This window comes from Protomyctophum parallelum (genome assembly GCF_964188405.1).
Source record: "Protomyctophum parallelum genome assembly, chromosome: 7".
NCBI lineage: Eukaryota > Metazoa > Chordata > Actinopteri > Myctophiformes > Myctophidae > Protomyctophum > Protomyctophum parallelum.
In genome coordinates, this window is record NC_139705.1 from 265,506 (window position 1) to 277,650 (window position 12,145).

A 12,145-nucleotide genomic window follows, 5' to 3' on the forward strand; every position below is an offset into this window, starting at 1 on the left:
CCCCGATTCCAATGGTCGTGGTCCTGTCTCTCTACGACCTCAGGAAGTGGGTGTAAACACCAACTTCCTGTCCCCAGCCGTAAACATCTACTTCCGGTCCCCAGCCCCTCTTTTCAAATCAAGGGGCATGTATTCCCACTTACTTTTTTGCCCCGATTCCAATGGTGGTGGTCCTGTCTCTCTACGACCTCAGGAAGTGGGTGTAAACGCCTACTTCCTGTCCCCAGCCGTAAACGCCTACTTCCGGTCCCCAGCCCCCCTTTTCAAATCAAGGGGCATGTATTCCCACTTACTTCTTTGCCCCGATTCCAATGGTCGTGGTCCTGTCTCTCTACGACCTCAGGAAGTGGGTGTAAACACCAACTTCCTGTCCCCAGCCGTAAACATCTACTTCCGGTCCCCAGCCCCTCTTTTCAAATCAAGGGGCATGTATTCCCACTTACTTTTTTGCCCCGATTCCAATGGTGGTGGTCCTATCTCTCTACGACCTCAGGAAGTGGGTGTAAACGCCTACTTCCGGCCCCCAGCCTTAAACGCCTACTTCCGGTCCCCAGACCCCCTTTTCAAATCAAGGGGCATGTATTCCCACTTACTTTTTTGCCCCGATTCCAATGGTGGTGGTCCTGTCTCTCTACGACCTCAGGAAGTGGGTGTAAACACCAACTTCCGGTCCCCAGCCTTAAACGCCTACTTCCGGTCCCCAGACCCCCTTTTCAAATCAAGGGGCATGTATTCCCACTTACTTTTTTGCCCCGATTCCAATGGTGGTGGTCCTGTCTCTCTACGACCTCAGGAAGTGGGTGTAAACGCCTACTTCCTGTCCCCAGCCGTAAACGCCTACTTCCGGTCCCCAGCCCCCCTTTTCAAATCAAGTGGCATGTATTCCCACTTACTTTTTTGCCCCGATTCCAATGGTGGTGGTCCTGTCTCTCTACGACCTCAGGAAGTGGGTGTAAACGCCTACTTCCTGTCCCCAGCCGTAAACGCCTACTTCCGGTCCCCAGCACCCCTTTTCAAATCAAGGGGCATGTATTCCCACTTACTTTTTTGCCCCGATTCCAATGGTGGTGGTCCTGTCTCTCTACGACCTCAGGAAGTGGGTGTAAACGCCTACTTCCTGTCCCCAGCCGTAAACGCCTACTTCCGGTCCCCAGCCCCCCTTTTCAAATCAAGGGGCATGTCTTCCCACTTACTTTTTTGCCCCGATTCCAATGGTGGTGGTCCTGTCTCTCTACGACCTCAAGAAGTGGGTGTAAACGCCTACTTCCGGTCCCCAGCCTTAAACGCCTACTTCCGGTCCCCAGACCCCCTTTTCAAATCAAGGGGCATGTATTCCCACTTACTTTTTTGCCCCAATTCCAATGGTGGTGGTCCTGTCTCTCTACGACCTCAGGAAGTGGGTGTAAACGCCTACTTCCTGTCCCCAGCCGTAAACGCCTACTTCCGGTCCCCAGCCCCCCTTTTCAAATCAAGGGGCATGTATTCCCACTTACTTCTTTGCCCCGATTCCAATGGTCGTGGTCCTGTCTCTCTACGACCTCAAGAAGTGGGTGTAAACGCCTACTTCCGGTCCCCAGCCTTAAACGCCTACTTCCGGTCCCCAGACCCCCTTTTCAAATCAAGGGGCATGTATTCCCACTTACTTTTTTGCCCCGATTCCAATGGTGGTGGTCCTGTCTCTCTACGACCTCAGGAAGTGGGTGTAAACGCCTACTTCCTGTCCCCAGCCGTAAACGCCTACTTCCGGTCCCCAGCCCCCCTTTTCAAATCAAGGGGCATGTATTCCCACTTACTTTTTTGCCCCGATTCCAATGGTGGTGGTCCTGTCTCTCTACGACCTCAAGAAGTGGGTGTAAACGCCTACTTCCGGTCCCCAGCCTTAAACGCCTACTTCCGGTCCCCAGACCCCCTTTTCAAATCAAGGGGCATGTATTCCCACTTACTTTTTTGCCCCGATTCCAATGGTGGTGGTCCTGTCTCTCTACGACCTCAGGAAGTGGGTGTAAACGCCTACTTCCTGTCCCCAGCCGTAAACGCCTACTTCCGGTCCCCAGCCCCCCTTTTCAAATCAAGGGGCATGTATTCCCACTTACTTCTTTGCCCCGATTCCAATGGTCGTGGTCCTGTCTCTCTACGACCTCAGGAAGTGGGTGTAAACACCAACTTCCTGTCCCCAGCCGTAAACATCTACTTCCGGTCCCCAGCCCCTCTTTTCAAATCAAGGGGCATGTATTCCCACTTACTTTTTTGCCCCGATTCCAATGGTGGTGGTCCTGTCTCTCTACGACCTCAGGAAGTGGGTGTAAACGCCTACTTCCTGTCCCCAGCCGTAAACGCCTACTTCCGGTCCCCAGCCCCCCTTTTCAAATCAAGGGGCATGTATTCCCACTTACTTCTTTGCCCCGATTCCAATGGTGGTGGTCCTGTCTCTCTACGACCTCAGGAAGTGGGTGTAAACGCCTACTTCCTGTCCCCAGCCGTAAACGCCTACTTCCGGTCCCAAGCCCCCCTTTTCAAATCAAGGGGCATGTATTCCCACTTACTTCTTTGCCCCGATTCCAATGGTCGTGGTCCTGTCTCTCTACGACCTCAGGAAGTGGGTGTAAACACCAACTTCCTGTCCCCAGCCGTAAACGCCTACTTCCGGTCCCCAGCCCCCCTTTTCAAATCAAGTGGCATGTATTCCCACTTACTTTTTTGCCCCGATTCCAATGGTGGTGGTCCTGTCTCTCTACGACCTCAGGAAGTGGGTGTAAACGCCTACTTCCTGTCCCCAGCCGTAAACGCCTACTTCCGGTCCCCAGCACCCCTTTTCAAATCAAGGGGCATGTATTCCCACTTACTTTTTTGCCCCGATTCCAATGGTGGTGGTCCTGTCTCTCTACGACCTCAGGAAGTGGGTGTAAACGCCTACTTCCTGTCCCCAGCCGTAAACGCCTACTTCCGGTCCCAAGCCCCCCTTTTCAAATCAAGGGGCATGTATTCCCACTTACTTCTTTGCCCCGATTGCAATGGTCGTGGTCCTGTCTCTCTACGACCTCAGGAAGTGGGTGTAAACACCAACTTCCTGTCCCCAGCCGTAAACGCCTACTTCCGGTCCCCAGCCCCCCTTTTCAAATCAAGTGGCATGTATTCCCACTTACTTTTTTGCCCCGATTCCAATGGTGGTGGTCCTGTCTCTCTACGACCTCAGGAAGTGGGTGTAAACGCCTACTTCCTGTCCCCAGCCGTAAACGCCTACTTCCGGTCCCCAGCACCCCTTTTCAAATCAAGGGGCATGTATTCCCACTTACTTTTTTGCCCCGATTCCAATGGTGGTGGTCCTGTCTCTCTACGACCTCAGGAAGTGGGTGTAAACGCCTACTTCCTGTCCCCAGCCGTAAACGCCTACTTCCGGTCCCCAGCCCCCCTTTTCAAATCAAGGGGCATGTATTCCCACTTACTTTTTTGCCCCGATTCCAATGGTGGTGGTCCTGTCTCTCTACGACCTCAAGAAGTGGGTGTAAACGCCTACTTCCGGTCCCCAGCCTTAAACGCCTACTTCCGGTCCCCAGACCCCCTTTTCAAATCAAGGGGCATGTATTCCCACTTACTTTTTTGCCCCGATTCCAATGGTGGTGGTCCTGTCTCTCTACGACCTCAGGAAGTGGGTGTAAACGCCTACTTCCTGTCCCCAGCCGTAAACGCCTACTTCCGGTCCCCAGCCCCCCTTTTCAAATCAAGGGGCATGTATTCCCACTTACTTTTTTGCCCCGATTCCAATGGTGGTGGTCCTGTCTCTCTACGACCTCAAGAAGTGGGTGTAAACGCCTACTTCCGGTCCCCAGCCTTAAACGCCTACTTCCGGTCCCCAGACCCCCTTTTCAAATCAAGGGGCATGTATTCCCACTTACTTTTTTGCCCCGATTCCAATGGTGGTGGTCCTGTCTCTCTACGACCTCAGGAAGTGGGTGTAAACGCCTACTTCCTGTCCCCAGCCGTAAACGCCTACTTCCGGTCCCCAGCCCCCCTTTTCAAATCAAGGGGCATGTATTCCCACTTACTTCTTTGCCCCGATTCCAATGGTCGTGGTCCTGTCTCTCTACGACCTCAGGAAGTGGGTGTAAACACCAACTTCCTGTCCCCAGCCGTAAACATCTACTTCCGGTCCCCAGCCCCTCTTTTCAAATCAAGGGGCATGTATTCCCACTTACTTTTTTGCCCCGATTCCAATGGTGGTGGTCCTGTCTCTCTACGACCTCAGGAAGTGGGTGTAAACGCCTACTTCCTGTCCCCAGCCGTAAACGCCTACTTCCGGTCCCCAGCCCCCCTTTTCAAATCAAGGGGCATGTATTCCCACTTACTTCTTTGCCCCGATTCCAATGGTCGTGGTCCTGTCTCTCTACGACCTCAGGAAGTGGGTGTAAACACCAACTTCCTGTCCCCAGCCGTAAACATCTACTTCCGGTCCCCAGCCCCTCTTTTCAAATCAAGGGGCATGTATTCCCACTTACTTTTTTGCCCCGATTCCAATGGTGGTGGTCCTATCTCTCTACGACCTCAGGAAGTGGGTGTAAACGCCTACTTCCGGCCCCCAGCCTTAAACGCCTACTTCCGGTCCCCAGACCCCCTTTTCAAATCAAGGGGCATGTATTCCCACTTACTTTTTTGCCCCGATTCCAATGGTGGTGGTCCTGTCTCTCTACGACCTCAGGAAGTGGGTGTAAACACCAACTTCCGGTCCCCAGCCTTAAACGCCTACTTCCGGTCCCCAGACCCCCTTTTCAAATCAAGGGGCATGTATTCCCACTTACTTTTTTGCCCCGATTCCAATGGTGGTGGTCCTGTCTCTCTACGACCTCAGGAAGTGGGTGTAAACGCCTACTTCCTGTCCCCAGCCGTAAACGCCTACTTCCGGTCCCCAGCCCCCCTTTTCAAATCAAGTGGCATGTATTCCCACTTACTTTTTTGCCCCGATTCCAATGGTGGTGGTCCTGTCTCTCTACGACCTCAGGAAGTGGGTGTAAACGCCTACTTCCTGTCCCCAGCCGTAAACGCCTACTTCCGGTCCCCAGCACCCCTTTTCAAATCAAGGGGCATGTATTCCCACTTACTTTTTTGCCCCGATTCCAATGGTGGTGGTCCTGTCTCTCTACGACCTCAGGAAGTGGGTGTAAACGCCTACTTCCTGTCCCCAGCCGTAAACGCCTACTTCCGGTCCCCAGCCCCCCTTTTCAAATCAAGGGGCATGTCTTCCCACTTACTTTTTTGCCCCGATTCCAATGGTGGTGGTCCTGTCTCTCTACGACCTCAAGAAGTGGGTGTAAACGCCTACTTCCGGTCCCCAGCCTTAAACGCCTACTTCCGGTCCCCAGACCCCCTTTTCAAATCAAGGGGCATGTATTCCCACTTACTTTTTTGCCCCGATTCCAATGGTGGTGGTCCTGTCTCTCTACGACCTCAGGAAGTGGGTGTAAACGCCTACTTCCTGTCCCCAGCCGTAAACGCCTACTTCCGGTCCCCAGCCCCCCTTTTCAAATCAAGGGGCATGTATTCCCACTTACTTCTTTGCCCCGATTCCAATGGTCGTGGTCCTGTCTCTCTACGACCTCAAGAAGTGGGTGTAAACGCCTACTTCCGGTCCCCAGCCTTAAACGCCTACTTCCGGTCCCCAGACCCCCTTTTCAAATCAAGGGGCATGTATTCCCACTTACTTTTTTGCCCCGATTCCAATGGTGGTGGTCCTGTCTCTCTACGACCTCAGGAAGTGGGTGTAAACGCCTACTTCCTGTCCCCAGCCGTAAACGCCTACTTCCGGTCCCCAGCCCCCCTTTTCAAATCAAGGGGCATGTATTCCCACTTACTTTTTTGCCCCGATTCCAATGGTGGTGGTCCTGTCTCTCTACGACCTCAAGAAGTGGGTGTAAACGCCTACTTCCGGTCCCCAGCCTTAAACGCCTACTTCCGGTCCCCAGACCCCCTTTTCAAATCAAGGGGCATGTATTCCCACTTACTTTTTTGCCCCGATTCCAATGGTGGTGGTCCTGTCTCTCTACGACCTCAGGAAGTGGGTGTAAACGCCTACTTCCTGTCCCCAGCCGTAAACGCCTACTTCCGGTCCCCAGCCCCCCTTTTCAAATCAAGGGGCATGTATTCCCACTTACTTCTTTGCCCCGATTCCAATGGTCGTGGTCCTGTCTCTCTACGACCTCAGGAAGTGGGTGTAAACACCAACTTCCTGTCCCCAGCCGTAAACATCTACTTCCGGTCCCCAGCCCCTCTTTTCAAATCAAGGGGCATGTATTCCCACTTACTTTTTTGCCCCGATTCCAATGGTGGTGGTCCTGTCTCTCTACGACCTCAGGAAGTGGGTGTAAACGCCTACTTCCTGTCCCCAGCCGTAAACGCCTACTTCCGGTCCCCAGCCCCCCTTTTCAAATCAAGGGGCATGTATTCCCACTTACTTCTTTGCCCCGATTCCAATGGTCGTGGTCCTGTCTCTCTACGACCTCAGGAAGTGGGTGTAAACACCAACTTCCTGTCCCCAGCCGTAAACATCTACTTCCGGTCCCCAGCCCCTCTTTTCAAATCAAGGGGCATGTATTCCCACTTACTTTTTTGCCCCGATTCCAATGGTGGTGGTCCTATCTCTCTACGACCTCAGGAAGTGGGTGTAAACGCCTACTTCCGGCCCCCAGCCTTAAACGCCTACTTCCGGTCCCCAGACCCCCTTTTCAAATCAAGGGGCATGTATTCCCACTTACTTTTTTGCCCCGATTCCAATGGTGGTGGTCCTGTCTCTCTACGACCTCAGGAAGTGGGTGTAAACACCAACTTCCGGTCCCCAGCCTTAAACGCCTACTTCCGGTCCCCAGACCCCCTTTTCAAATCAAGGGGCATGTATTCCCACTTACTTTTTTGCCCCGATTCCAATGGTGGTGGTCCTGTCTCTCTACGACCTCAGGAAGTGGGTGTAAACGCCTACTTCCTGTCCCCAGCCGTAAACGCCTACTTCCGGTCCCCATCCCCCCTTTTCAAATCAAGTGGCATGTATTCCCACTTACTTTTTTGCCCCGATTCCAATGGTGGTGGTCCTGTCTCTCTACGACCTCAGGAAGTGGGTGTAAACGCCTACTTCCTGTCCCCAGCCGTAAACGCCTACTTCCGGTCCCCAGCACCCCTTTTCAAATCAAGGGGCATGTATTCCCACTTACTTTTTTGCCCCGATTCCAATGGTGGTGGTCCTGTCTCTCTACGACCTCAGGAAGTGGGTGTAAACGCCTACTTCCTGTCCCCAGCCGTAAACGCCTACTTCCGGTCCCCAGCCCCCCTTTTCAAATCAAGGGGCATGTCTTCCCACTTACTTTTTTGCCCCGATTCCAATGGTGGTGGTCCTGTCTCTCTACGACCTCAAGAAGTGGGTGTAAACGCCTACTTCCGGTCCCCAGCCTTAAACGCCTACTTCCGGTCCCCAGACCCCCTTTTCAAATCAAGGGGCATGTATTCCCACTTACTTTTTTGCCCCGATTCCAATGGTGGTGGTCCTGTCTCTCTACGACCTCAGGAAGTGGGTGTAAACGCCTACTTCCTGTCCCCAGCCGTAAACGCCTACTTCCGGTCCCCAGCCCCCCTTTTCAAATCAAGGGGCATGTATTCCCACTTACTTCTTTGCCCCGATTCCAATGGTCGTGGTCCTGTCTCTCTACGACCTCAGGAAGTGGGTGTAAACACCAACTTCCTGTCCCCAGCCGTAAACATCTACTTCCGGTCCCCAGCCCCTCTTTTCAAATCAAGGGGCATGTATTCCCACTTACTTTTTTGCCCCGATTCCAATGGTGGTGGTCCTGTCTCTCTACGACCTCAAGAAGTGGGTGTAAACGCCTACTTCCGGCCCCCAGCCTTAAACGCCTACTTCCGGTCCCCAGACCCCCTTTTCAAATCAAGGGGCATGTATTCCCACTTACTTTTTTGCCCCGATTCCAATGGTGGTGGTCCTGTCTCTCTACGACCTCAGGAAGTGGGTGTAAACACCAACTTCCGGTCCCCAGCCTTAAACGCCTACTTCCGGTCCCCAGACCCCCTTTTCAAATCAAGGGGCATGTATTCCCACTTACTTTTTTGCCCCGATTCCAATGGTGGTGGTCCTGTCTCTCTACGACCTCAGGAAGTGGGTGTAAACGCCTACTTCCTGTCCCCAGCCGTAAACGCCTACTTCCGGTCCCCAGCCCCCCTTTTCAAATCAAGGGGCATGTATTCCCACTTACTTCTTTGCCCCGATTCCAATGGTCGTGGTCCTGTCTCTCTACGACCTCAGGAAGTGGGTGTAAACGCCTACTTCCTGTCCCCAGCCGTAAACGCCTACTTCCGGTCCCCAGCACCCCTTTTCAAATCAAGGGGCATGTATTCCCACTTACTTTTTTGCCCCGATTCCAATGGTGGTGGTCCTGTCTCTCTACGACCTCAGGAAGTGGGTGTAAACGCCTACTTCCTGTCCCCAGCCGTAAACGCCTACTTCCGGTCCCCAGCCCCCCTTTTCAAATCAAGGGGCATGTATTCCCACTTACTTTTTTGCCCCGATTCCAATGGTGGTGGTCCTGTCTCTCTACGACCTCAAGAAGTGGGTGTAAACGCCTACTTCCGGTCCCCAGCCTTAAACGCCTACTTCCGGTCCCCAGACCCCCTTTTCAAATCAAGGGGCATGTATTCCCACTTACTTTTTTGCCCCGATTCCAATGGTGGTGGTCCTGTCTCTCTACGACCTCAGGAAGTGGGTGTAAACGCCTACTTCCTGTCCCCAGCCGTAAACGCCTACTTCCGGTCCCCAGCCCCCCTTTTCAAATCAAGGGGCATGTATTCCCACTTACTTCTTTGCCCCGATTCCAATGGTCGTGGTCCTGTCTCTCTACGACCTCAGGAAGTGGGTGTAAACACCAACTTCCTGTCCCCAGCCGTAAACATCTACTTCCGGTCCCCAGCCCCTCTTTTCAAATCAAGGGGCATGTATTCCCACTTACTTTTTTGCCCCGATTCCAATGGTGGTGGTCCTATCTTTCTACGACCTCAGGAAGTGGGTGTAAACGCCTACTTCCGGCCCCCAGCCTTAAACGCCTACTTCCGGTCCCCAGACCCCCTTTTCAAATCAAGGGGCATGTATTCCCACTTACTTTTTTGCCCCGATTCCAATGGTGGTGGTCCTGTCTCTCTACGACCTCAGGAAGTGGGTGTAAACGCCTACTTCCTGTCCCCAGCCGTAAACGCCTACTTCCGGTCCCCAGCCCCCCTTTTCAAATCAAGTGGCATGTATTCCCACTTACTTTTTTGCCCCGATTCCAATGGTGGTGGTCCTGTCTCTCTACGACCTCAGGAAGTGGGTGTAAACGCCTACTTCCTGTCCCCAGCCGTAAACGCCTACTTCCGGTCCCCAGCACCCCTTTTCAAATCAAGGGGCATGTATTCCCACTTACTTTTTTGCCCCGATTCCAATGGTGGTGGTCCTGTCTCTCTACGACCTCAGGAAGTGGGTGTAAACGCCTACTTCCTGTCCCCAGCCGTAAACGCCTACTTCCGGTCCCCAGCCCCCCTTTTCAAATCAAGGGGCATGTATTCCCACTTACTTTTTTGCCCCGATTCCAATGGTGGTGGTCCTGTCTCTCTACGACCTCAAGAAGTGGGTGTAAACGCCTACTTCCGGTCCCCAGCCTTAAACGCCTACTTCCGGTCCCCAGACCCCCTTTTCAAATCAAGGGGCATGTATTCCCACTTACTTTTTTGCCCCGATTCCAATGGTGGTGGTCCTGTCTCTCTACGACCTCAGGAAGTGGGTGTAAACGCCTACTTCCTGTCCCCAGCCGTAAACGCCTACTTCCGGTCCCCAGCCCCCCTTTTCAAATCAAGGGGCATGTATTCCCACTTACTTTTTTGCCCCGATTCCAATGGTGGTGGTCCTGTCTCTCTACGACCTCAGGAAGTGGGTGTAAACGCCTACTTCCTGTCCCCAGCCGTAAACGCCTACTTCCGGTCCCCAGCCCCCCTTTTCAAATCAAGGGGCATGTATTCCCACTTACTTTTTTGCCCCGATTCCAATGGTGGTGGTCCTGTCTCTCTACGACCTCAAGAAGTGGGTGTAAACGCCTACTTCCGGTCCCCAGCCTTAAACGCCTACTTCCGGTCCCCAGACCCCCTTTTCAAATCAAGGGGCATGTATTCCCACTTACTTTTTTGCCCCGATTCCAATGGTGGTGGTCCTGTCTCTCTACGACCTCAGGAAGTGGGTGTAAACGCCTACTTCCTGTCCCCAGCCGTAAACGCCTACTTCCGGTCCCCAGCCCCCCTTTTCAAATCAAGGGGCATGTATTCCCACTTACTTTTTTGCCCCGATTCCAATGGTGGTGGTCCTGTCTCTCTACGACCTCAAGAAGTGGGTGTAAACGCCTACTTCCGGTCCCCAGCCTTAAACGCCTACTTCCGGTCCCCAGACCCCCTTTTCAAATCAAGGGGCATGTATTCCCACTTACTTTTTTGCCCCGATTCCAATGGTGGTGGTCCTGTCTCTCTACGACCTCAGGAAGTGGGTGTAAACGCCTACTTCCTGTCCCCAGCCGTAAACGCCTACTTCCGGTCCCCAGCCCCCCTTTTCAAATCAAGGGGCATGTATTCCCACTTACTTCTTTGCCCCGATTCCAATGGTCGTGGTCCTGTCTCTCTACGACCTCAGGAAGTGGGTGTAAACACCAACTTCCTGTCCCCAGCCGTAAACATCTACTTCCGGTCCCCAGCCCCTCTTTTCAAATCAAGGGGCATGTATTCCCACTTACTTTTTTGCCCCGATTCCAATGGTGGTGGTCCTATCTCTCTACGACCTCAGGAAGTGGGTGTAAACGCCTACTTCCGGCCCCCAGCCTTAAACGCCTACTTCCGGTCCCCAGACCCCCTTTTCAAATCAAGGGGCATGTATTCCCACTTACTTTTTTGCCCCGATTCCAATGGTGGTGGTCCTGTCTCTCTACGACCTCAGGAAGTGGGTGTAAACGCCTACTTCCTGTCCCCAGCCGTAAACGCCTACTTCCGGTCCCCAGCCCCCCTTTTCAAATCAAGTGGCATGTATTCCCACTTACTTTTTTGCCCCGATTCCAATGGTGGTGGTCCTGTCTCTCTACGACCTCAGGAAGTGGGTGTAAACGCCTACTTCCTGTCCCCAGCCGTAAACGCCTACTTCCGGTCCCCAGCCCCCCTTTTCAAATCAAGGGGCATGTATTCCCACTTACTTTTTTGCCCCGATTCCAATGGTGGTGGTCCTGTCTCTCTACGACCTCAAGAAGTGGGTGTAAACGCCTACTTCCGGTCCCCAGCCTTAAACGCCTACTTCCGGTCCCCAGACCCCCTTTTCAAATCAAGGGGCATGTATTCCCACTTACTTTTTTGCCCCGATTCCAATGGTGGTGGTCCTGTCTCTCTACGACCTCAGGAAGTGGGTGTAAACACCTACTTCCTGTCCCCAGCCGTAAACGCCTACTTCCGGTCCCCAGCCCCCCTTTTCAAATCAAGGGGCATGTATTCCCACTTACTTTTTTGCCCCGATTCCAATGGTGGTGGTCCTGTCTCTCTACGACCTCAAGAAGTGGGTGTAAACGCCTACTTCCGGTCCCCAGCCTTAAACGCCTACTTCCGGTCCCCAGACCCCCTTTTCAAATCAAGGGGCATGTATTCCCACTTACTTTTTTGCCCCGATTCCAATGGTGGTGGTCCTGTCTCTCTACGACCTCAGGAAGTGGGTGTAAACGCCTACTTCCTGTCCCCAGCCGTAAACGCCTACTTCCGGTCCCCAGCCCCCCTTTTCAAATCAAGGGGCATGTATTCCCACTTACTTCTTTGCCCCGATTCCAATGGTCGTGGTCCTGTCTCTCTACGACCTCAGGAAGTGGGTGTAAACACCAACTTCCTGTCCCCAGCCGTAAACATCTACTTCCGGTCCCCAGCCCCTCTTTTCAAATCAAGGGGCATGTATTCCCACTTACTTTTTTGCCCCGATTCCAATGGTGGTGGTCCTATCTCTCTACGACCTCAGGAAGTGGGTGTAAACGCCTACTTCCGGCCCCCAGCCTTAAACGCCTACTTCCGGTCCCCAGACCCCCTTTTCAAATCAAGGGGCATGTATTCCCACTTACTT